The 25113-nt window shown below is 43.1% G+C and overlaps 1 protein-coding gene across 5 annotated transcripts in view; it reads right to left on the reverse strand.

The window, feature by feature from the left end:
- Nucleotides 1–25113, reverse strand: part of ELF1 (E74 like ETS transcription factor 1) — a 213998-nt gene that overhangs the window by 185791 nt on the left and 3094 nt on the right. For 3 of the 5 annotated variants that reach the window (XM_077483165.1, XM_077483159.1, XM_077483162.1), the window contains exon 2: nt 6760–6839. The gene's annotated coding sequence lies outside the window, so the exon portion shown is untranslated. Of the gene's footprint in view, nt 1–6759; nt 6840–7102; nt 7121–17770; nt 17789–25113 lie in introns of those variants that run through there. The other 2 variants (XM_077483161.1, XM_077483160.1) reach the window with 2 other exon arrangements.

Raw genomic sequence — 25113 nt, forward strand, 5'->3', positions numbered from 1 at the left:
CAACACTCCACACCACACATAATATGCACCTTCACTAATGGCCAGTGTCATATCCAGGATATGGCACATGTCCCGGGTGCAACTTAAAGGGGGGGTGCCACTCAGGGATGAAGCCAGGGGAGTTATTGGGTGTGCTATAGTATCCCCGGAAATTCTGTTAGTAACTATAAGCGTAGCAGATTATTGCACTTTTAGTTTAGTGTGAAATACCAGATATCCAGGAGTCTATTTAATGGTAATTTACGGTGTCATGCGTTTCCATGATACAGGCAGGACAGCTTGGGCCCTGGTGAGAGGGGGGCCTCCAAGGACACTGACGTGAGGGGGCCTCCAAGGACACCGATGTGAGGTGTTTGGTGGCTCCAAGTGTTGGTCATAGACACTATTTTCTGTAAATATGCCTCTGCCAATGGTTGATTGTTGAAAGACCCCATGATCTGCTGCCCCTGACAGACAGTACAATGGTGTGTGTACAATATTTTGACAAAGTTAAAGTGAACCAGTGCCCAGATCATGCGCACTATAGTATTTATATATTCTGAACACGCAGTAAAAGCACTTTAAACAAGCCTTCATTCATCTCTGTATCTATAGGCATAGTGGAGATTCAAAATTCACAACACAGGCAAAGTTGGCGGCCTACTATCCCTCTAATTTACGCAAACAGCAGATGTCTCTAACCTGTTAGAAACCAACTAAAACTTGAGTCTTTTATGTGATCTTTGGGAAATTCTGAAAATAACTCAACAGATAAAGTATCTAAAGACAATAAGGGTGGCTTATTTTAGTGCCTCTTTACTGCTTGTTAAGAATGTGGAAATGGGTTAATGTGGTTAGTATGGGCACAGGCACACTTTAGGCTTCATGCACACTGGCCTTTTTTTTGGATGTTTTTACAGCAGCTGTTTTTTAGCTTCAGATGTTTTTTTTTCTACAGTCAATGTTATCCTATGTGTCCATGCACACATAGGCTGTTAGCAGTTTTTGGCTGGGGCATTTTTTGGCTTTAAAAAAACCCCCAAAAAAGTGGGTTCCGAGAGGAGTTTTTAAGCTGTAAAAACACTCAAACTTCAAAAAAACGCAGATAAACACTCAAGAATGCGGCTCACTGGAATTTGACGTTTTTGATCCATTGAAAAAAAAAAAAAAAAACGCTAAAGCAGAAAAACACAAAAAAAAAAAAAAACGCTATTACAAAAACTCACTGCAAAGCTACTGGCGTTTTTCTAATGTTATTTTAACGTCCAGTGTGCATGAAGCCTCAAAGATGATGTACTGTACTTTTGACAGTGAAAAGTTTTGTTATGGACATCGTGTCCTTCTTGGTGTTCAGTCATTCTGCTGTGTTTGGATAGAGCAAGATTTTTTTTTTGCAAAACATACTTTCTACTATTCACTTAAAAATTTACTTCTTGTTAGCTAAACCTATTCCCAAAGTACTCACTAACAGTTTTACTTTCACTTCACGCATCGGCAGATAATGCTGGTTGTTCATTTATTTTACATTTAAATATTAACAAACCTGTAAATAGGCGTGCTTCATCAGCACTACTCCTTTTCTGTGATGGTGCAAAATTGTCTCACACAGTACAACAAAGCAACAAACCCTAAACACAAAACTGAAGTTGAAGCAGGTTCTATCCAACACCTTTAGGGGCTTTCTCACGTAAAAGTAAACTAAAAAAAAAAAGTCTAGTAGATAAGTGGTTAATGTTTTTTTGGTGGGAAACATTTAGTTTGTTTCTTCTGTCAAACAACTCCTTTCCCTTTCTGTGAGGTAAGTCTGCCATAATGTACAAGTAGGTTACGCATATGGCAAAGGCTACTGCAGCCCTTCCATTGAAACCCCTCAAGTAAATTCCCCTCTTCCATTCTTCCTTTTGATTTCCTAAAAATCTGCAGAACAGTGGTCATAGACATGGACCATATCCTCAAAACGTAAAAAACAATATTTATCTATGTATCAGTACTTCAAAATTGCACTTTGATTTGCTAAATATCTAGACCAATACAGGGCTAAAGAGGTCTGTCTGTCATGTAAGGCCCCATTCACATCTGAGCGTTTTGTAGCTTGAAGCCCAAAGCTATAAAATGCTTGAAGAGAAAAAAAATCTATTATTCTCTATGGAGATGGTTCACATCTCCACTCCAAGTCGCCTGAAGCTCAAACAAGTTCTGGACCCTTTTTTGTCGCTCGAATCAGGCACATTTGGGCGTTTTTGGAGCAGGAAGCAGATGAAAAAAATCTAAAAAACATAGCAACAAATGATGAAACAGATGATCATTTTTCCTACTGGCTAATAAAAAAAAATGGCAAAGCTCAAAAAACGCCAGAAAAAGCTGCATGGAAACGCAAAAAAATACGGAAAAACACTCAAAACCGCTATGCTCAGGTGTGAATCAGGCCTAAGGCCTCATGTACACTGCTGCTGGTAAACGGACGTTTAGGAGCAGTTGGGCGTTTTTTTCAACTGCTCATGAATTCTCCTCTATGTTATCTTATGTGTACATGTACACAGGGTCGTTTATAGTCATTTCTAAGCAATTGAGTTTAGAGGCTTTTTTTGGAACCCAAAAAGAATGCATTCAGAAGCTGAGTTTAGAGGCATTTCAAGTGCCAAACGCGTTTAGGTCTAGAAGCGTTTTTAAAAAGGGAAACATTTTATTTATTACTTTTGAGCCTGGAAAATGCTAAAAACACACCAAAAACTCAATAATCACTGCCTGCAAGCTTGATATACCATGTGATATTCCCCTCATCAGCCAATTATGCTGTACAATACACAACTTGCATTACTTGACGCTGAAGTTGCGTCACCAACAGACGTTCCTCTGGTGGCACGCTTTCCCTCATGTTGGTGTCAATGCAAAATAGACGGGGTGTAACCTTTTTCAAGAGAACGTCAAAGGTGGCAATTGACAAGCGTGTAAAATGAAAAGATTTCTCTGGGTAATAAATTACGCAGCTGAACATACACATTAGAATAGTATCCCGTGGACATGTGTTGAGCCATCAATGGATTTTTCCAGTAGCGACAAACTCTGGTCCTCTCACGCAATTTTCTACGTCTTTGGAGCCTTAGCAAAAGCAACATCAGGAGCATTTCCTCACACATGCTCAACATGGGATCCATATTAACAAACCAACCAAAAAATAACAGCTCGCTACAAGCACACTGCTTTCTCGGCTGCTACTCACACTGATCTCTCACAGAATGGCTGAAATAGGTAATAAATACTTGTTTTTAGTGCTTTCTAATCATTTGGTAGGGTCAGGGCCATTTTTAAAGGCAGGGCAAAAAGGGGCAGCTGCCCTGGGCCCTGTCATTGTTGTGGGGCCCAAAGCAGCTGCCTCATCAATTATCCTGGTTTAAATTCCCTCATCCCTTGAGGTTTTAGTCCTGTGCTGTGTCCTAATATCTCAGTGTGAAGTGATGCTACTAATGCTGCCCAGCTCTGCCCTATTGTTGCGTACAGATGACTCACCTAACCCTGTGTTTACATGTAAATAACCAGCATTCATATGTAAATAGTGGCAGCATTCATATGGAAATAGTGGCTGCTGGCGGCATTGATATGTATATCATGCCCCCCCTGAGGTCAGTAATCAGTAATCTCTAACAATCAATCAACAAGCAGAAATCATGTGTTTTAACCTCTAACAACTAATCAGTGAACCGTAATGTGTGCTGTAACCTCTAGCAACTAATCAGTGAGCAGTAATGATACACTGTAACCTCTAGCAACCAGTCTGTGAGCAGTAATGATACACTGTAACCTCTGGCAACCAGTCAGTGAGCGGTAGTGATACACTTTAACCTCTAGCAGACAGTGAGTGCTAATGATACACTGTAACCTCTGGCAACCAATCGCAATAGCTGCCTGATCTGATTCAGTAAACTGATTTTGAGCCTAGCTGCTATTTATTGTATGTCTCAGAGCAGGGGGAGAGCAAAACTGCATGGGCCCCCCCCCCCCCAAGATAAGTTTTGCCCAGGGTCTAATCAATATTAAAGATGGCCCTGGGTATGGTCTCCTGCGGTTATCTTTAGTAAACGCTTCTGAATGCAAACGCGGCTTGTAAACGCTTCTAAACACATGTTTTTAAACGTGGATTACTAGCTGTGATGTTCCAGTGTTCAGGAGAGGTTGAGAAACGTCCCGTGTACATGAAGCCTAAACATGTCTACACCTATTTTAAGACCTCATGTACATGGGCCACCTGTGTTTAACAAGAGATAATGATCTGGGAAATATAAACAAACGTTATCCTTTCCAAATCCATTTCACCTGCGATTAGCTGTACTGTGTTTAGCTGCAGACAACCAGGCTAATTCCAGAATACAGAAACGTCTTGTTTGTGTAAATACAGCTCGACTGAATGCAGCTAGATGATGCTGAACATCCAACTGTGAATTCAGTCATTGTAAAGCCCCATACACACGATCTGACTTTGTACAAACTTTCCCGTGGACTTTTATACAAAGGGCGTTGGCCGTAAGTTTGTATTGCATACACACGATCTGACTTTTTAGGCAACAAACACGAACGTAGTGACGTTTCAACGTACTGACGACACTTCAAAAGAGGATGTTCAATGACTCCAGCGCCACCTTTGGTCAACTTCTGTATTGTTGTCTGATCTTTTGCATTGGTTCTGAGCATGCACGTTTGTACTTTGTACAAAAGTCCGATGGTTTTGTGTACACACGCTCGGACTTTGCTCCATCGGACCTATGTTGTCAAAAAGTTTGTCCGTTCGCACGGCCAACAAAAGTCAGATGAAAACCGAAAAAGTTTGTCTGCTGGAGCGTACACATGGTCGGATGTTGCCTCAAAACAGCTAATTTGTATGTTTGTTGTCAAAAAGTCAGATCGTGTGTACGGGCCTTAAAGCATTACAGATGTGTTTAGAAGCTGGATCTAAATGCATGCATTTTGACTTCTGTATGTATGGGGCCTAAAGAAAACACATCTAATTGCAGGAAGAAAAAAAAGTGATCTGTGAAGTATGAAAGTTAATCATTTCTACCTAATTGAGCCAAAGGAAAAAAATGTAATAATCTTTGTTTGGTTTAGAAGAAACTCTTCACCATGACCTCATTTATAGAATGATTTATAAAGAATGCAAGGCACTGGGCAAGTGTTATCAGGCAGTCAATGCAAGCCAAGTTACGATCAAGGGCATTCCGCAGGATCGCAGCAGCATGAACAGCAGCTAGGTACTAAAATCCAATTATTAACTGCACTTTACTATATTCAGACACCACTCTCATAGATGACAAAAATATCGTTCTCAAGAGAAGCCGAATCCAAAAAACATATCTGTGTTTAAAGCTAGGTTCACACTGCTGCGATCCGATGTTATCCGACTTTTAGTGCAATTACGTGACGCAACTTGGGGAAGGTTTGTATGATATATGGAGCCAGAATCATGCTGGAATCGCACCAAAGTATTACAGCAACCTTTTCCAAAATTACACCGTTCTGAGTTGCACTGATGTGAAAAGGCACCTTTGAAAACAATGTGATTTCAATTGTCATGCGACTCAAGTCGCATCTGAAATCGCACTAGTGTGAATGAAGCCTTAAACTAATTGTGTAAGATTGTATCTCAAAAGTCATATACTCAGAGTAACTATGCAACTTCATAAGTCTAAACATATAAAAGAAGTGCAGTTTTTATTTTTAAATTACACTGTGCATATACAATACAACCTCTGTACCAGTGTTTGGGCCCATTCACACCACATGCAGTGCTTTTTTTTTTTCTGCATCAAAAAAAACGAATGGAAAGTAGGTTATATTGGATCCAATAGCATAGTGCGTTCTAGTGCTTTTCAGTTCCAGAAACAAAAACGCACACCATGCTGCTTTTTTCCTGCACAGAACTGGAACGTGGTAAAAAAAAAGAATTTAAAAAAACAAAAAAATCCATCAAAAACCCCACTACAGTGAAAAAAAAACAAAAGCAAAAAAACAAAAACAAAAACAAAACAAAAAAAAACAGATACTAAAAAGGTTCTTCAAAAAGTTTCCGCACTTTTTAAAACTCTATTAATAAAAAATAAAATAAAAAGTATGGAAACCTTTTGATGACCCCTCGTATAATGGGGAACTAAAACATCCCCTAAATTGATTAAACATCTAAAAGAAAAAATTAAAACAAAAAAAAAAAGGAAAAAAAGGAAAGGAAAAGGGGAAGGGAAGAGGGTTAGGCAGCAACATCAAAAAAGTAAGGTACAGGGAAGGAAAAAAAGAAAAAATATCCTCCCCAGCTCCATCTTCTCCAGCTACCCCAAAAGCTTTGCGACCTTTCACTTACTAAGAATGATCTTGCGGTCTCTGGCCTGGCTGCTGAGCATTGAGATTCGTAGTCCCGCAACACTCCCTAAGACATCTGCAGAAGTGCTGAATAAGAAATAAATTGGGTAGAGGAGAGGAGAAAAAAAAAAAAAAAAAAAAAAAGGAGCACTGCAACCACCACGACGGTCCACTGACTCACTGGTGGAGCGCTGTAAACATACACTGTGCCACCAAGAACAAAGAAAAGAGCCAATCTCATCACCTGTTGGTGTCACCACTATGCCCTACCTACGCGTTTTGATTTAAAAATAAATGAAAAATGTCAGGGAGTACAAAAAAAAAAAAAAAGAGAAGAGGATATTCTCTTCCCGAAAGGTTCAATACATTTCTATTAGTATGGTGATTGATTTAGACATATGTCACCCCACCAGAGTGTATGGATAAATTGCTTACCTTTTAAAAATCCACCTTTCTATACTTCAGCTCACGTGGGCCGGACTTCATTTGTTGACAATCAGAGCCGTGAAACTGAACTGCAAGAGAAAGTAAAACAAAATCTTTTTTAGCTGAATATAGTCTGATGACAGAAGATCTTACAGCCTACAGTGATACCGCTACATTGTTTCAGTTTTCAGGTGCTTTTTGCAATAAAGGAAGTCAAGGTAATCTGTGGGGAGTATTGACGTCTGTGTGTTTGTGTCGTCTATGTGTAGTCCCTGGAATGGCATTTCTTTTTAACAAGGCCTCCAAAATGACAATAATTACAAACAAATGTTAGAGAGGACTTGATCATTACCATATACACTGCGTGAAAAGTGAAATGAGAGCATATGTGACCTATCATTGTGAGGCTTGTGTTCAGCATGGTACGGACTGACTCTACTCCACCCCCATTTACTCGGATGACCTATGGACTTTAAACATGCAGCTCCGTTTATCCTACAAAACATCAACTCGTTGTAAGCTTGTACGCCATTCCTGTGTAATACGTCCAGCACAGGCTGATCTGATAACAGTACAAATTTGCTAAAACTAAAGTCACAGTACAAGCTTCTAACAGCAGACCTTTTCTATGAGGAATGATAAGGGAAGAGTAAAGCTCCATACACACTAGAGATGCACCAATACCGTTTTTTTTTTTTTCTACAATGAGTACAAGTGGTAAAAAAAACACAAGTATCTGCGAGTACTTTTTTTTTAGTACTCGCAGATACCAATTACCGATACCTATTGCAACTGTTTTGTTTTAACTTAACTTTAAGCAATGGTACAAAGCATTGAAAAGTTATTTACAAATGAAATAAATTGATTTATTTTTTATTTAGTGCTTTTTCAATGTGAAATGTGTAAATATATGTTAATATATGTGTAAAAATATTCACTAACAAAGAAAAAAAAAAAAGTTTGGTTTATCATTTATAAAATAGACTTGAACAAAAGAAAAAAAAAAAAAAAGCAGGAAAAATAATAATTAAATGGAGGAGAATAGGGAGTTAATTAAGGCCGATTAGAGTAAATTAAGGGTTATACAGAGGAACATTTTTTCATCCCTTTGATCTGCAGATGAAGAAACAGAAATATATAAAAAGAAACAATGTTTCTTTTTATTTTAGTGTTTCAGGGCTGAGCAATGTTGGTAAGAAACATTGCTGCCTTTTTTTTTTTTTTTTCTTTTTTTTTGTGACAGCTCCAATTACCGGACTTCTTTAGCAAAATATATAATATTTTATTAGAATATATATATATATATATATATATATATATATATATATATATATATATATATATATATATATATATATATATATATATATATATATATATATATATATATATATATATATATATATATATATATATACTATTTTTTTACTTTTACTTACAGGTAAGCCTATAATAAGGCTTACCTGTAGGTAAAAAAAAAAAAAAGAATATCTCCTAAACCTGTATTCCCCTGGAAATGAGCCGCTGAGCATGCGCACAGGGGTTTCTCGGCTGGAAGCCCAGCAGACGCTGGACCCTGCCGGAAAGAAATCTCCCATGTGCATGCACGAGAGTGACGATATTGCTGCTCCGGCCACTCACAGTGCTGGAGCCGTGATATCCGGCAGACACGCAGAGGGAACATGTCAGCTCCCTCGGTGTGTATCAGGCGTTATGTCGGGGCCTCGTTCTAAGGTAAATATTTCATAATGAGCTAGTATGCAGTGCATACTAGCTCATTATGCCTTTTCCCTTACAGGTATGAAAAAATAATTTTTCAGCGGGTTTAGTACCGCTTTAACACTGGGGAGAACCACTGACAGCTCAAAGAACCGAGCCTGAAAGTAGCAGTTTCATGTATCGATACATTTGCACGAGGACCGATACTTGTGCAAATACTCGGCATCGGCACCAATACTGATACCGATACTAGTATCAGTGCAACCCTAAAATACACTATTATGCCCCGTACATACAAGCGGAATTTCCATCGGAAAAATCTTGGATGTTGTTTCCGACGGAATTCCACTCAAGACAAAAGTTCTCTGAACTTTCGACCATCAAGAACGTGGTGATGTACAACACTAAGAGGAGCCGAGAAAATGAAGTTCAATGCTTCCAAGCATGTGTCGAATTGTTTCCGAGCATGCGTAGGAATTTTGCGCGTCAGAATTGGTACAGACGATCGGAATTTACGATCTGAACTTTTTCTGACCGAAAAATATAGGAGAACCTGTTCTCAATCTTTTGCTGGCTGGAATTCTGCCAGCAAAAGTCCGATGGAACATACACACGGTTGCAATTTCCAACCAAAAGCTCTCATCGGACTTTTGCTCGCAGAATTTCTGCTCCTGTACGCGGCATTAGATTTTCTGCAGATTTTGCAAACCATGAAGTGCAAGGGCCTGCCTGATTGCATACAAATTGAAAAAACTTAAGGTTTGACCTCATATTATATGGTTTTGGTAAATCTGAAGACAAAAATCTGCAGAAAATTGAATAGCGTGTATGGGTCTTAATGTTGTCTCAGAAGCTGGCAGAGCTGTTAGTACACAATTAGTTAATTTCCTAAACCAGACACTCCAAAAAATGCACTGCCTGTGAAAAATCCCCCCCCCCCCCACCCATCTAACTGGGTGTAAAGTGGAACTAAAGTTGAAAAAAAAAATTGGAAAAAAAATTGAACTGGCCGTTTTTGGGTTTTTTTTTGGGCCTGTTCATAATCCTCTATAGCAGTGATGGCAAACCTTGGCACCCCAGATGTTTTGGAACTACATTTCCCATGATTCCCATGCACTCTGCAGTGTAGTTGAGCATCATTGGAAATCAGATGTTTTGGAACCAGGGGTGCCAAAGTTCACCATCACTGTCTATAGAATGTACACCGAGCTGCACATGCACAGCTCAGTTTACATTTCAGCACAGTGCAGGTGTGCCAGGATGACTGAACTACTGTGTATGCACGACAATGGTGTTGTTCTGCGCTAGCCAATCAAGATGGCAGATGACCGGCACCCAGAAGATGATGCCAAAGGACCTCATGTGTGTCAAACAGACCAGAGGTAACTATTGCAGACTTTAGTTCCACTTTAAGTTTTCCATAGCTGGTGAAGGAAGTTATACTCATTCAAATATAACCCCCCCCCCCCCCCCCCCCGCTGCAATCCAGGTCCTTGGGTTACACCATTTCTGCCTGTCTCAGAATGCACCTGCCTGTATGTTAATGCTCGCCAGCCAGTCTCCTTCACCCCCCATAGGTCTGACGTTGGTACTCTATTGCAGTGGTTCTCAATTTCCTTTATCTTGCAAGGGTGCTTTAAATCAGAGTCAATGGCTTGGTATTTTGGGACAGCTATTTTATCTAAGAGAAATTCCCAAAACATGGCCTGTTGGGGGTACTTGAGGACAGGGTTGAGAACCACTGCTCTAATGGATCCTACAAGGCCAGCCTAATGGGATTCAACATGTCATTCAGGCAGCGATATCCAGTGGAAGGACCCATCCAGGAAATATACAGAGTAGAGGGACCAAATGCTAGATTTTCATGTAACTGCCACTTCAGGTAAATGAAAAACAGGGATTAAGTCTTTTTTTTAACCCAGTGTTCAGAGGGAGTTACATTCATTTTGGAAATGGGCAATAAAATTTCTAGAGAAGGAAAGCTTTAGAACCCCTATCAGGCTTCTAATGAGAATATATATATATGTGTGTATATATATATTTTTTATTTATTTATTTATTATTGTCCAACTGGTGCTTGGTGAAATCTTTCCTCACTTCCTATCCTGCTGGTAATGTTTTACCAAACAGGAAATGAGGGAAACTCTCCAACAGCAACAATTGCAAAAATAAAAATGTAGTGGGGTAGGGGAGTGCTGGAACACTGACAGACATTATTTTCTGTTTGCGTTGCTGTTAGAGATTACCCTTCCTGTCTGGTAAAGTCATTGTCAGCGGGACAGAAAAGGGAGTGTAAATCTCACTAAGGCCGCGTACACACGCGGGGACTGTTCGCTCAACTTTGTCCGTCAAACAGTTTCAGCGGACAGTCCGCTCAAAATTAGCATGGACGGACTTGGCCACACACGACGAACGAACAGTCCGCTGAAACCGTGCGCGATGACGTGAACGGCACGTACGACGGGACTAGAAAACGACGTCCTATACACTGCAATGCAAACTTCGGCATGTAAATCCTTTCTGAGCATGCGCGGAACTTAGTTTGACGAACAAGCCTACACACGAGGGGACTGTTCGCTGAAACAAAGTTTCAGCGGACAGTTTTTCGGAATTTCCGAAAAACTTTGTTCAGCAGACTGTTCGCTGAAACTGTCCGCTGAAAGCCCACACACGAGCGGACTGTCCGCCGAAACACTGTTCAGCGGACAAAGTTGAGCGAACAGTCCCCGCGTGTATACGCGGCCTAACAGATCCCCTGTTAGCCGCTGACTTTTAATTTTAGACCTGTCAAGGCATCCAGCGGTGTCCTCACCCAAGCCGATTCTTCAATCGGCAATCGGGTACTGGCGCCATGATCATGACTAAGGGAAACCAGCAGTGAAGCCTTGCATGAGGTATCTGAAGGGCCTGGCATACTTTTTTTTTTTATTTATTTTTTTTAGAATTTTTCAATGCTGCCATTCTGTTTACATTTCAGCTGTCAATGGGGAAGCTCACTGACAGCCAATGATTCACAGATTGTTGAGGACATGGTGGCCCCGCTCCTTAACAACTGGCCTGTGCACAGCTGCGACTTCTACAGTTCGCATTTGAACTGCACCTGACAAACAGAAACCGCGCTGTGCAATTGGAACCTAAATCACACTCAAAGCTGATGCACTTTGCACCACAGCAGTGTGAACCGGACCTGAAACCTATCTGAAGCCTCATCCAAGCATTGGGGCTGCCTTTGCACTGCCAGGGTTAATTGCTTGCTTGTTTATGTATTTCTAGGGTACTGGAAAACGTCATTTTACTTACCTAAACCCACTGCTCCCCTGCTAGCCGATGCTCCACTACACTGCAAATTGTAGGTTGTCCTTCTGCATCCCCACATCCAAAGCAGCACTGCACTGTACTTGATGATGTCAGAGAACTTGCAACCGTGACCATTATTTTTAATGACACCTTAAACGTGTTGCTGCGATTGTTATGCAATTTACTGTGTGGCAATCACGGTAGATCGCATTGCGTGAAACTTGTTGCCCAAAAAGGAGCAGGAGACTCTTTTAGGCAACAAGCTTCACGAGATGCAATTTTCCCTGATAAATCACACGGCAAATGCAGCAACACCGCATTGCATTTTAGGTGCTGTTGAAAATAATGGCACCCGAATCTGTGTTTTAGTGATGGTAGTGCATTTTGAGATTGTGGGCAGAACCGCAGCAATTCTGCTGGAATCCCAAAATGCCCAGGTGTGAACGGGGCCTTAGGGTCTTGAGGGAACCTGTCAGAATGGGGATCATGTAAGAAAACGTGCCTTTTCCAATCCCCAAGACATTATTTTCCATTATCCCCCCCCTAGTTAAAGCAGGACTAAACCCATCCATTTAATGGTTTCCCAAAACTGCTACATTCAACATATGCCATAAATAAGAAATGTCAGATTTCCTTGTGCTGCCAACTGCACTGTCAAGCCATCAAATGGCTGGTGTCACCCCTGATCACATCTGCAGTACCATGGCAACTACTCAAACAGAAACCAAGATGGCAGCTTGCTTGGCTGTAAAGGATAATAGGGTTTAATTCTGCTTTAAGCAACTGTCGCTAAAGTCAAGGTTTCTCAATCCCTGCAAAAGAAGATAGTAAACACTTACCTCTCCGGCTGCCAACGTTGGCAAATTGCTTGTTCGTCGAAGTGTCTTCAAGACACGGCAGTTCCAGGATTGGTCCCTCGCTTAAAAGCGTTTTTAAAGCACAATTGGTGCTCCAATGACATTTGAGAATGGTTTAGAGAAGAACATAAATAAGTAGGGAGTCATCTTGACCTACTTCAAAAAATACTAGTTTTCTGGCTGTCACACAAATTCTCTAGCATTAAAACAAACTTGTTCTTTGCCCATGCAAGGCAAAACAATGGGTTCACTTTAATGCTGCCCTCCCCTGAGGGTACTGCTCGTATGTCCTTCACTCCTCTATCTCTCCATACAACCACTGGAAGCAAAGAAATATTCAAATATTCAGGACCTGCAGGTATAGAGGAGCATAGGCCTCCATCCAGCTATTTCACCCGCTAATTGGCCTAAAACTTCCACATAGGGGCAGGTAGAAAGACCTCGTCCTTCAGCAATTAACTGACTTGGAACAAGTATGAATGACAGCAGGCATAACTTCTTTCTGCATTTTTGTATCAGGGCAATAACTCTGAAGTACTGAAGCTGGAGTAAGCCAAATAATCAGCATTTTTATTAGGATATCTGTAACAGCAGCCTACATATTTCTCTCAGCTCAGTTTTCCTTTTATGTAAATTTATTAATCAAAAGCAAAACATGACATATGTGATGCACATACCTAATAGTGCCCCTGTAACCCAGGTTTACCTATTGAGCCTGCCCATAGATCCATCAGTTTTCAACTTCAGCAGGCTGACAACGCTCTTTATTCTGCAATGAAACCACTGCAGTTTTGTCATCCTGTGAATTGTGGATGGACGGTCTGTAAGCACCACTAACTCCATTATGGTTAGTCCTGATCCCTAGAATTGTCACTTTTGCTGGACAGCTTGGTCTGCATGCAAAATGTGGGGAAAAATATAAACAAAAGCATATGAAAAAAACTGGAAGTCTGCAGCCCTACCATTCAACCAACTTAAAACACAAAATGTCTTGGCTTATGCTAAATGAAAGATTAACAGCAATTATGCAGGATAAAATGAAGTTGTTTAATAAAGTATGGGACCCATGGATCAGATACATAGCAAATGACCCCCAGACAATCGCTAACTAGGACTTTTCCTGAAAAGACATAACAAGGAGTGTGGAGTCCTCCCTCCCCCAATCCTACCTCCTATTCCCTCTGAGTTCATCTTTCCTTCCTCTCATCATCTAAACCCCTTTCCCCCTGTAGGGCCTTGGCATGGTGGGGGATTCTGGACTGGGTCCCTCCATGGCTTGGGGAACCAGGCTCCCCCAACTGATTACTGGGAGTCCGGTGTCTCCAGACGTGGGGAATGTACTCTTAGCCCTTGTACACATGGTCGGACATTCCGACAACAAAATCCATCGGATTTTGTCCGATGGATTCAGTCCGAAACTGGTGTTGCATACACACGGTCGGACAAAGTTGTCAGAAAATTCCGATCGTTCAGAGCATGATGACGCTATTTCCTTATGACAGGACTACATTCAGGCTAGTAGCCAATAGCTTTGGTCTTGTAATTTGATCTGAGCATGCGTGGAACTTTGTCTGATCGGAATTCTCTACAAACGATCGGACAGAGTCCGATCGGATCATGTTGTCTGAAAATTTTATAGCCCAGCTCTAAAACTTTGACGGTCGGATATTCTGACGGAAACAGCCTGATGGAGCCCACACATGGTCGTATTATCCAACAACACGGTCCGATCGGACATTTTCCGTCGGAATGTCCGACCATGTGTACAAGGGCTAAGACCTACATTATGAAGTGCACATAAGGCTACAGAGCATAGTGTAATGCGTAAGGTGGAGAATCCACCTTATAGTCCGTTATACGAACCACAACCAATAAAGTGGAAAAGGCAAAGTTGACACCAGAACCTTTAATACATGGCCTTGAAGGAACAAGAGGTAAAATTGTTCTCACCTATACTGTATGTTTGATGGACTATGAATACTGTACACTGTTACAAATGATGCCGAGGTCTTTATCCTGTACTGTGAAAATTTAAATAAATACTATTGAAAGAAAAGCATATGGAAGAAGTAATCCTTGCACTGAATACTACGGCTGAATACTACGGCTTCATTACAAGTATTAACAACATAGTAAGGCCAAATAAATTGTTTTCATTACTACAAATCATAAAAGGATGCCATGACTGAAAAGCCAAGATTTGGTAAACAATCCCAGAAACTGATAGAACTATTAGATCAGCAATCGTCTATGACTCCTGAGAACTCCCTCTTCTTCCAAGCACTCACTGCATTCTATTCACCACCATCTGACTTGATGCTAGTGGATGGCATACACATTTCTGGTAGAGAGGGAATGGGTTGTATCAGGTCATCAAGTCCATGGAATTCTACATTGCCCCCCAGGCAGTTTACATTCCACACAGAGGTGCCAATATACCATCCCACCTTCTCTGCACAAGTCCAAACAAATAGAATATTACATACAGGGCAATTGTTTTCCCATTCATTTGCATGACATTCATCAAACACCAGCGTGTTTTACAGATTTTATTGTGACAATTACTTTTTTGGCACTCGGACCCAGACGAAATCTTTCAAGAACGTACAAGTAGAAATATAGGCAAAACTTTTATAAGCCCTGTCTTTTTTTTCACCATCTGTGTCCCATTGCGGAGATTTCCCTTTGCTTTCTGTCTCATAGCCAAACCGGAAGTGAGAGGATATCCCTTCAAATTAAAGAAATGCCCCTGCCAAAAAAAATGCTGGTAAAAGCCTATGCGTTCATGGACACATAGGGGGTTATTTACTAACGGAAACTCCACTTTGCACTGCTAGAGCACTTGGAAGTGCAGTCGCTGTAGATCTGAGGGGGACATGCAAGGAAAATAAAAAACAGCATTTTAGCTTGCACATGATTGGATGATAAAATAAGCAGAGCTTCCACTCATTTCAGATCTACCCCTTAGATTTACAGCAACTGCACTTCCAAATGCACTTTCAGTGCAAAGTGGATTTGCCTTTTGTAAATAACCCCCCATAGAATAACATGCTTTTTGAGAGACCTTAAAGTGGAGGTCCACCCTAAATGGACCTTCCGCTCATTGGAATCCTCCCCCCCTCCGGCGCCACAATTGGCACCTTTCAGGGGGGTGCAGGTACCTGTACAGTACAGGTATCTGCACCCACTTCCGGAGTAGATTCTGCAAAAGGTACGCCCCTTTCCGCAGAATCTACGCCCCTTTCCAAAAGTCCCCCGCTGCCTGCTAGGAAACACACGGATCCCAGAGACAGCGGGACCATCCTTATTGCGCAGCGCGACTCGCGCATGCGCAGTAGGGAACCGGGAAATGAAGCCGAAAGGCTCCACTTCCTGATTCCCATACCCGAGATGGCGGCGACAGCACCAGAGAGACGATCGAGAGATCGGCTTCGGGTGCCGACATCGCGGGCGCGCTGGGCGGGTAAGTGTCACCATTTCAAAAGTCAGCAGCTGCAGTATTTGTAGCTGCTGGCTTTAAGAAAAAAAACAAAAAAACAACAACAGCGGACTCCCGCTTTAACCTGGATTATTTATAGTTACAATAAAAGTGTAAAGAAATAAAAATAAAATAGTTGTCATTTTACATAGAATAAAGGAGATTGCATTGGAGTACAGCCATCCAGCCTTCATTTCTGTTCTATATCCTATTGCAAAACAGGGCCATCACCCCTCATTGCAGAGACAGCTGATATGAGGGGTTGGTGGTAGTCCTGGAGTGGTGTGTTTTCTATATGTTGGGGAGGTTATTGGCTGCAGAAAAAAAAAACGTCTGAAGCCCCAAAACAGCAGCTGTAAAAACATCCACTGCGCATGAGGCCATAAAGGGGTTGTAAACCCTTGCGGTTTTTTACAGATATAGAATGCATTGAGGTGAAAAACCTTTTATAGTCCACTAGCCCCCTCAGAGCCCCCTTTTTTACTTACCTGAGCCCGATTGTTCCTGCGCCCGCGACGAGCACACCCGCTTCAGCTGGTGTCTCAGGTCCTGATTAAAGATTGATAGCAGCGCAGCCATTGGCTCCCGCTGCTGTCAATCAAATCCAATTACACAAAAACCAAGGGGGGGGGGGGGTGCCGACACCTGCTGTCTGTGGCAATGGACGCAGCAGCAGGACACGGGAGAGCACCCGCACAGGTGCCCCGAGGGACAGCGCTCTTCCAACGGGGCACTTAAGAAAAGGAAGAGCCAGGAGAGCCACTGAGGGACCCCAGAAGAGGAGGATCGGGGCCACTCTGTGCAAAACCAACTGCACGGAGGAGGCAAGTATGACTTTTTTTTTTTTTTTAAACAAAAACATGGAACTTTTAGTTATCCTTTAAGGTTTCAAATAGACTCTTGGCTTTGCTTTTTATGCACTTTTTTCTTCCTTTCACAATCGGACCCTTTAAAAATAAAAAAATAAAAAAGCTGTATCCGGAGTTGTGTTTGTCGTTTCCATGTATTAATCCTCTCCCTTTGCTTTCCAAAATGTAACACTGTACGCCATCATATTTTGGCATATTTGTAAAAAAAAAGAGTATCAACCCATTTATTTTGTAGTTGTGACTCTTATACCTGCTATCCTGGGGATTCAATTGAGAGAAGTTTTCTAAAGATCTGTGACTGATTTTTCCACTGCGATGCTGTTTTTCGCTCATCAAAAATAGCCAGGGGCATGTTTTCTATTGGCACAGAGCTATTTTTCAGCAGCGGGGAGTAACAGGCTCATCACGTAAAGGTCTCCCTGCTCCTGGTTTGTGCTGTGCAATAAACTGTTCCCTAAATGTGTTACTGAGGACATGTGATAAAAACACATTGAACGTGATAAATCCAAATCAAATATTTGACCTGCAGCAGCACATCAGCAACGCCATTCCAAGCCGGTACGCCAGTCCCGTCTCATGGGACGCAGCTCGCGTCTCTCTACCAGCTGCAGTCACTGATAGGTTAGGATGCTGAATGAGAACTGCCTGAAAACAGTTCATTTATATCTACCTTCATAATAGTCCCCTGACAATACAAACTAAAACATAGAAGAATACAGGAAAGCCAAAGAATAAAAAGAAGAGGAAAATGTGAGTTAACCCCGCAATGCAAGGAGCGGTGTAACTAGGAGAAAGCATACTTGCTCTGCACAGATTCATCTCTTCCAGGCAAAGCTTCGGGGCGATGGTGCAGCGGCTGGAAACTGGCAGGTCACAATTAACACAGCCAGCCAATCTCAGGATGACATGTCTATTTACAATGAAAATGCTGCCTACACAGGGACCTCTCCCACAATCACATGATGCTCTTTACTACTCATCATGACGGCTATTCCCAGCAACAGCCTACAAAGCTGGAATCAGTTTTCCAGGGAAATCCCAGACTGGGAGGAAAGAGCCCCAAGCAAGCGTGTCATGTGAAACATTAGAGAATGCAGACTCTCAGCACAGTGAGATCTGGGCCAACTATGACAAGCACTTCATCAGCACGCTGTCCAGCACAGCAACAACCCTCCTCACACAGAAATGACAACACACTTTCTCTAAGCACTCCTTTAAAAAGAAAAGGCCACCATTTGCAAAAGAAAAAAAGTACATTCATTTATGTTTTATTTCTTTATTGGATCTACAAAATATTGCTATCGCAATGTATCGGCTCCTGCAGACTATTCCTCCAGCTCAGGTCTGTACCAAGATCAAGACCTTAGTTATGGAGCTGGAGGAAATATCAATGATCTGTGCTTCATCAAAGTGGTAATAAACTCATAATCTATCATATTTCAGATTATCAATTATTAGATGTGGTGGCTGCATTTGTTTTCTTTTTTAGGTTTTTGTCCTCTGTCTTCACCTGATGATCTAGCCACTTCTGGACTGCCGCACACCGTTATATGTCGGCACTTTGAAAACGGATATCTTTGTTATGTAACCCTGGTACCCTCTTCTTCGGCGGGAGGTCCGGTTTCCGATAATGGTAGTCTCTGTGGCGGATTCGCCACGAGATCACTTTAATCGGCAGTGGGAGAGGGGATCCCCCTCCCACCGCTCTCCGGATCCATCGGTAGCGGCGGAGGCGATTGGACCCTTGTCCTTGCTGGATATGAAGCTGAGTGAGGAGAAGATGGCCCCCACCCATCTCCATACCATTGCAGGGCAGAAGCGACGTCAAAATGTCACTTCCGCCTATAACTCTTCTTTTTTTATTTTTCTCAAGTGACAATTTATTTTTTTTATTTTTTTTATTGCATTTTAGTGTAAATATGACATCTGAGGTCTTTTTGACCCCCGATCTCATATTAAAGAGCTCCTGTCATGCTTTTTTTCTATTACAAGGGATGTTTACATTCCTTTTAATGGTAATAAAAGCGACACAATTTTTTTTTTTTTAAAAGAACAGTGTAAAAATATAAAAGGTAAAATAAATAACAAAAAAAAATAAAAAATTTTAAACCCACCCCGCCCCGTCGAGCTGGCATGCAGAAGTGAACGCATATGTGAGTAGCGCCCGCATATTCAAACCACACATGTGAGGTATCACGTGATCGGTAAAGCGAGAGCAATAATTCTAGCCCTTGACCTCCTCTAACGCAAGACATGCATGCTGTATCATTTTTTTTAAACGTCGTCTATGGAGATTTTTAAGGGAAAAAGTTTATTGCCATTCCACAAGCAGGTGCAATTTTGAAGCGTGACATGTTGGGTATCAATTTACTCGGCGTAATATTATCTTTCACAATATAAAAAAAAAAAAAGGCTAACTTTACTCTTGTCCTATTTTTTAATTCAAAAGTGTATTTTTTTCCAAAAAAAAAAAGTGCGCTTGTAAGACCACTGCCACCACCAACAGAAAGTATTAAAAAATGAAAAAAAAATTTTTTTTTTACTTACCAGAAATGCCTGTTGCTAGGCACATAATGCTAATCTTCCTCTTCCTCCTCCGCGGAGATCTTCCGTCTTCTCTCCTCGTCGCGGCGTCTTCTGGGTAATGGGTCGCGCTGTGTTCTGGGAACTGTGTGTTCCAGAACACAGCGCGTCCCATTCAGAAAGTGCTGCGGGACTCGCGCATGCGCAGTAGGAAACGGGCAGTGAAACCATAAGGCTCCACTGCCTGTTTCCCTTAGAGGGAATGGCGGCGCCGGGACCCGAGAGCCGAGGGACGGGTCGGCCTCGGGCGGCCGACATCGTGGGCGTCCTGGACAGGTAAGTGTGTTTATTAAGTCAGCAGCTGCAGTGTTTGCAGCTGCTGACTTTTTTTTTTTTTTTTTTTTTTTAAACGGCCCTCCCCTTTAAGTTGCTAGTCAGTAACACACCTCCTGTATTAGAGTGTCCCCACTCTGGATGATAGTTAAATGTATTAGCAGATTTAGATACACTAACAAATTGAAGCCAAACTCCAGCTCATACTGCAGTTACAGCAACAGTTTCAAAGGTTTTACATAAATAAAAGCTGTATTGTAAGCATCCTTGTAAGGCTCCATTCACACCTGAGCGTTCTGTAGCTTGAAGCCTAAAGCTACAAAACGCTGGAGGTGAAAAATCAAATCTCTATGGAGATGGTTCACATCTTCACTCCAAAATGCCTGAAGCCAGAAGCTCCAAAACACCTGAAGCTCAAACAAGTTCTGGAACTTTTTTTTTTTTTTTTAGGCAAATTTGGGTGTTTTTCTGCTTTTTACATTGGTGACCTTTTGACCTGTAACAAGTCGCATCAAAATTGCAAGACTTTCTGCCTGAAAAGACTACGCTCAGGTGTGAATGGGGCCCAAATGGTAAATAGTTTGTCTCAACACTCTGCTACATTTACAGGACAACTAGCTTTGTTGAAAATGATCCAACTTACTGACAGGATCAGCTGGTGAAAATAAAAGAGAGACTAAAAAAGAATACTAATGCAGTCATCACATCTAAGAATTGGTAAGCTGCAATATAAAAAATAACTGCAATTGGGTTTAATACTGCTTTAAGTGGCAGATGGGACTTGTAGTCTTTTCATTCACTGATCTCTGTGAAAAGATGACACTGCTGTGCGGGAGGAGCCACTCATGTACCAAATTCAAATTACTAGGGATGCACCGAAATTTTGGCGGGCAAAACATATCGGCTGAAAATGGTGTTTTGGGCATTTTTCCCAAATAAAAAAAAAGTGCAGATAAGGCGCCGATAATATCGCATGCGTAATAGTGGTGGCCGATCTGCTGGATGCCGCCCATTGAGGGATGTCATCCCGGTGGCTCACGGTCCTGTCCTCCCCTCCCCCCTCCTCCTCTCAGAGCGGTGATCTCCCTATGTCAGGGAGCTGAATTTTCCGGGCGCCCATAGTAACAATGTCCCGCCTTCTGTGATAGACGGCACACTGAGCCAATGCTGGGACATTCAATCAGTGTGAAATGATTACAGGAGGCGGGACATTGTTACTGCACCTACATTGGCGAGGCTGCATCCCACCGGCACTGGCGAGGCTGCATCCATCTCTTGTATCATGTCTGCTAGAGGTGCACCACATGGAAATTTTGCCAATACTATTAGCAGTGTGTTTAAGTTTAATTAAGAGATTGCAGACCTGATGCAAGTGATGGTTAGAGACTGTGGAGTTTTTCTTGCACCAAAGGTGCCAATAATGGCCAACAATAAATTCATATTAAGTTAAATTGACGATATTAATTAAAAAGTTGAATATAATACAATTATATATAAAAATATAAATCATTTTTTTAAAACTGTATTTTTCGCTTTTTGGCATGCATTTTCGGTTTCGGTACTAAATAGTTGGCACAGAGAAGAATACCCAATTCCTGAAGGCAAGGGGGGGTGGTGGTTGGTGAGGTTTGGAAGTGGGGGCTGCAGACTTTGACCATAATTGGTGTGCTTCAGTATAAATATAATATGAATATATGGTGAGAAAGATGTACTTCTCATAGTGGTTGTTTACTTTTTCCACAAAGCTCCAGGACCTCTTTTCCCCTCTGGCGCAGCTTCTCCCCCTCAACAACAGATGGAGCAGTGAACGGCAATGGGTGATGTCACTGCTCTATTCGAATTATCCCCTTTGTCAGCCCTCTCCATTACAGTGATGACCCAGAGCTTTGATATTACAGGATTGCATGTATAGAAAGATAGTTAGCCTTTTCTGCTACTTCAAAAGGTCATTTTGCTTCACTTGTAGCTTTTGATGGCTCTCCATTTTTTTTTTTTGTTATTGTATCAAATATAGAGGTTAGTATATTAATCACTAGAGGGCGTTCTCTCTGGCATTTCTCTGTCCTCCGCTGCAAGACCATTTTTTTTCACACACACACACACACACAAACACACGCTAAAATGCTTATTTTGTCATCATTTTCATCAGCAGCATGTTTCCAGTGACAAAAAACGACCTCACATTTTTGTCAATTGACGAAAACTATGACAAATATCAATTCTCATTTTTGTCAACAAACGAAAATGTGAGGCAGGGAAGTTTACCCAGGTGAATTTCCGGTTTCCTCAAAGTTCTGCCTCAAAAGCCCAAGAGTGCGTCCCCTCCCAGTAAGCAAGATAGCGAACAAAGTGTGCTTATCAGTGTGGCGTGGTTAGCACTGTGCAGCATTACAGGCCTCCTCAGACCACGGCCCAGAGCAGTCACTGGGCATCGCAGGCCTCCTCAGACCACGGCCCAGAGCACTCGCTGGGCATCGCAGGCCTCCTCAGACCACGGCCCAGAGCACTCGCTGGGCATCGCAGGCCTCCTCAGACCACGGCCCAGAGCACTCGCTGGGCATCGCAGGCCTCCTCAGACCGCGGCCCAGAGCAGTCGCTGGGCATCGCAGGCCTCCTCAGACCGCGGCCCAGAGCAGTCGCTGGGCATCGCAGGCCTCCTCAGACCACGGCCCAGAGCAGTCGCTGGGCATCGCAGGCCTCCTCAGACCACGGCCCAGAGCAGTCGCTGGGCATCGCAGGCCTCCTCAGACCACGGCCCAGAGCAGTCGCTGGGCATCGCAGGCCTCCTCAGACCACGGCCCAGAGCAGTCGCTGGGCATCGCAGGCCTCCTCAGACCACGGCCCAGAGCAGTCGCTGGGCATCGCAGGCCTCCTCAGACCACGGCCCAGAGCAGTCGCTGGGCATCGCAGGCCTCCTCAGACCACGGCCCAGAGCAGTCGCTGGGCATCGCAGGCCTCCTCAGACCACGGCCCAGAGCAGTCGCTGGGCATCGCAGGCCTCCTCAGACCACGGCCCAGAGCAGTCGCTGGGCATCGCAGGCCTCCTCAGACCACGGCCCAGAGCAGTCACTGAGCATTGCAGGCCTCCTCAGACCACGGCCCAGAGCACTCGCTGGGCATTGCAGGCCTCCTCAGACTATCCAGAGCACTGTGTGCAATACAGGACTCCTCAGACCGTCTAGAGCGGGAGAAGACCTGGAGGCAAACACGGGAGGAGGCGACAGGGGAACTAGAGAGTAGGAGGTCTTGGGAGGAATGAAGGAAAGAAGTAGATTGGTATTTTGAGACTAGGTTAGCAGTTTAGGTGGGGGCTGGGTTGTGGATGGCTTTGCAAGTTGTCATTTGTTGGGTGAGTAAGCCAGTGGAGGGATTAACAGAGAAGGGTGGCACTGAACGGTTGGTAAAGTGGATGAGCCTGGCAGCAGCATTCATGGATTAAATGGGGGATAGCCCATGTAAAGGTAATCCCATGGGGAGGGAGTTGCAGAAGTCTAGGCGGGAGATGACCAGCGAGTGAACTAAGAGCTTTGTGGTATCATTGGTGAAGAAGAGCGTATTTTGGAGATGTTGCAGAGCTTGAGGTGGCAAGATTTGGACAGAGTTTGGACGTGGGGCCGAACGCATAGTTTAGATTCCAGGGTTATACCTAGAACCTTGGTAGTAAATAGTAGTGCGATTGTTCTTCACACAGAGAAATCAAGGGAAGACGCACATGGGGGGGGGGGTAATCATGAGCTCAGTTTTGGATAGATTGGGTTTGAGGAAGTGGTGTGACATCCGGGCTGATATGACTGTTAGTAAATCAGTGATATTTGAGGAGAGTGAAGGAGTGAGCTGAGGGGTAGAGAGATAGATTTGGTTGTCGTCAGCATAGAGATGGTATTGGAAGCCATTGGAGACTTTTACCTGACCCAGAGAGGTGATGTAGATGGAGAATAAGAGGTCCAAGAACAGAATGTTTAGTGCCCGTTCACACTACCGCGACTTGTCAGGCAACTTAGTCGCCTGACAAGTCGCGCTCTGTTCTGTACTATGGAACCGTTCTAATAGGAGCGACTCAAGTTGCTTCGACTTAGAAAAAGGTTCCTGTACTATTTTTGGGGCGACTTCAGGCGAATTGCATTGACTTCTATACAGTAGTCATTTTGCAAGTCGCTGCTGAAGTCGTGTGCAGGTCGCGTCTGTGAGTCGCGCTGCAAGTTGTGTCACCCCTGTGTGAACAGGCACTTAGGGACCCTGACAGAGAAAGGCAGAGGAGAGGAGGGGAGGAATTACAATTGCAAATAACGCTAAAGGTGCAGTTGGATAAACAGGATGAGAACCAGGAAAAGCACAGTCACGGAGACTAAAAGAGTGGAATTTTTTGAGGAGGAGGGGGTGTCAAAGGTGGAAGAGAGGTTCAGGAGCAGGAGTAAAGAATAGTGTCCATTGGATTTAGCTGTTAACAGATCATTTGTGAGTTTTAGGAGAGCAGTTTCTGTACAGTGTAGAGGGCGGAAACCAGACTTAAGAGATCAAGAAGGTTATTCTCGGTGAGGTGGTCACTCAGTTGGTTGTAGACCAGACGTTCATGGAGTTTGGATAGAAAGGGGAACAAGGAGATGGGGCGTAGGTTGTTAAGATTGGTGTGGTCTAGTGAGGTCTTTTTAAGTATGAGAGTGACTAATGTTTTAGAGAGTTGGGGAAGATGCCAGCAGAGAGGGAGAGATTAAAGAGGGATTCCACCAAAAAAAAAAAATATTAAAAGCCAGCAGCTATAAATACTACAGCTGCTGACTTTTAATAAATGGACACTCACCTGTCCCGGGTTCCAGCGATGCCGGCAGCCGAGGCCGATCGATCGCTCAGCCCTCGGCTCCTGCAGTCACCATTCTAGGTGAGGAAATCAGGAAGTGAAGCGAATCGGCTTCACTTCCCGGTTCCCTACTGCGCATGCGCGAGTAGCGCGGCGCAATAGGAATTCTCCGCGCTGTCACTGGGACCCGTGTGTGTCCCAGCAGACAGCGCGGCAGGACAGGAAATGGCGTAGACTCCCACGGGAGTCTATGCCCGGAAGTGGGTGTAAATACCTGTCTTTGACAGGTATCTCCACCCCCCTCCCCCCTGAAAGGTGCCAATTGTGACACCGGAGGGGGTGAGGGATCCGATCAGCGGAGGTTCCACTTTAGGGTGGAACCCCGCTTTAACCACTTCAGCCCTGGAAGATTTGGCTGCTCGATGACCAGGCCATTTTTTGCGATATGGCACTGCGTCGCTTTAACTGACTTTCTGCTGCTGAGAAGCTGCA

The sequence above is a fragment of the Lithobates pipiens genome, unplaced genomic scaffold, assembly GCF_037356315.1.
Source record: "Lithobates pipiens isolate NorthernLeopardFrog02 unplaced genomic scaffold, aLitPip1_a1.2 Scaffold_16, whole genome shotgun sequence".
NCBI lineage: Eukaryota > Metazoa > Chordata > Amphibia > Anura > Ranidae > Lithobates > Lithobates pipiens.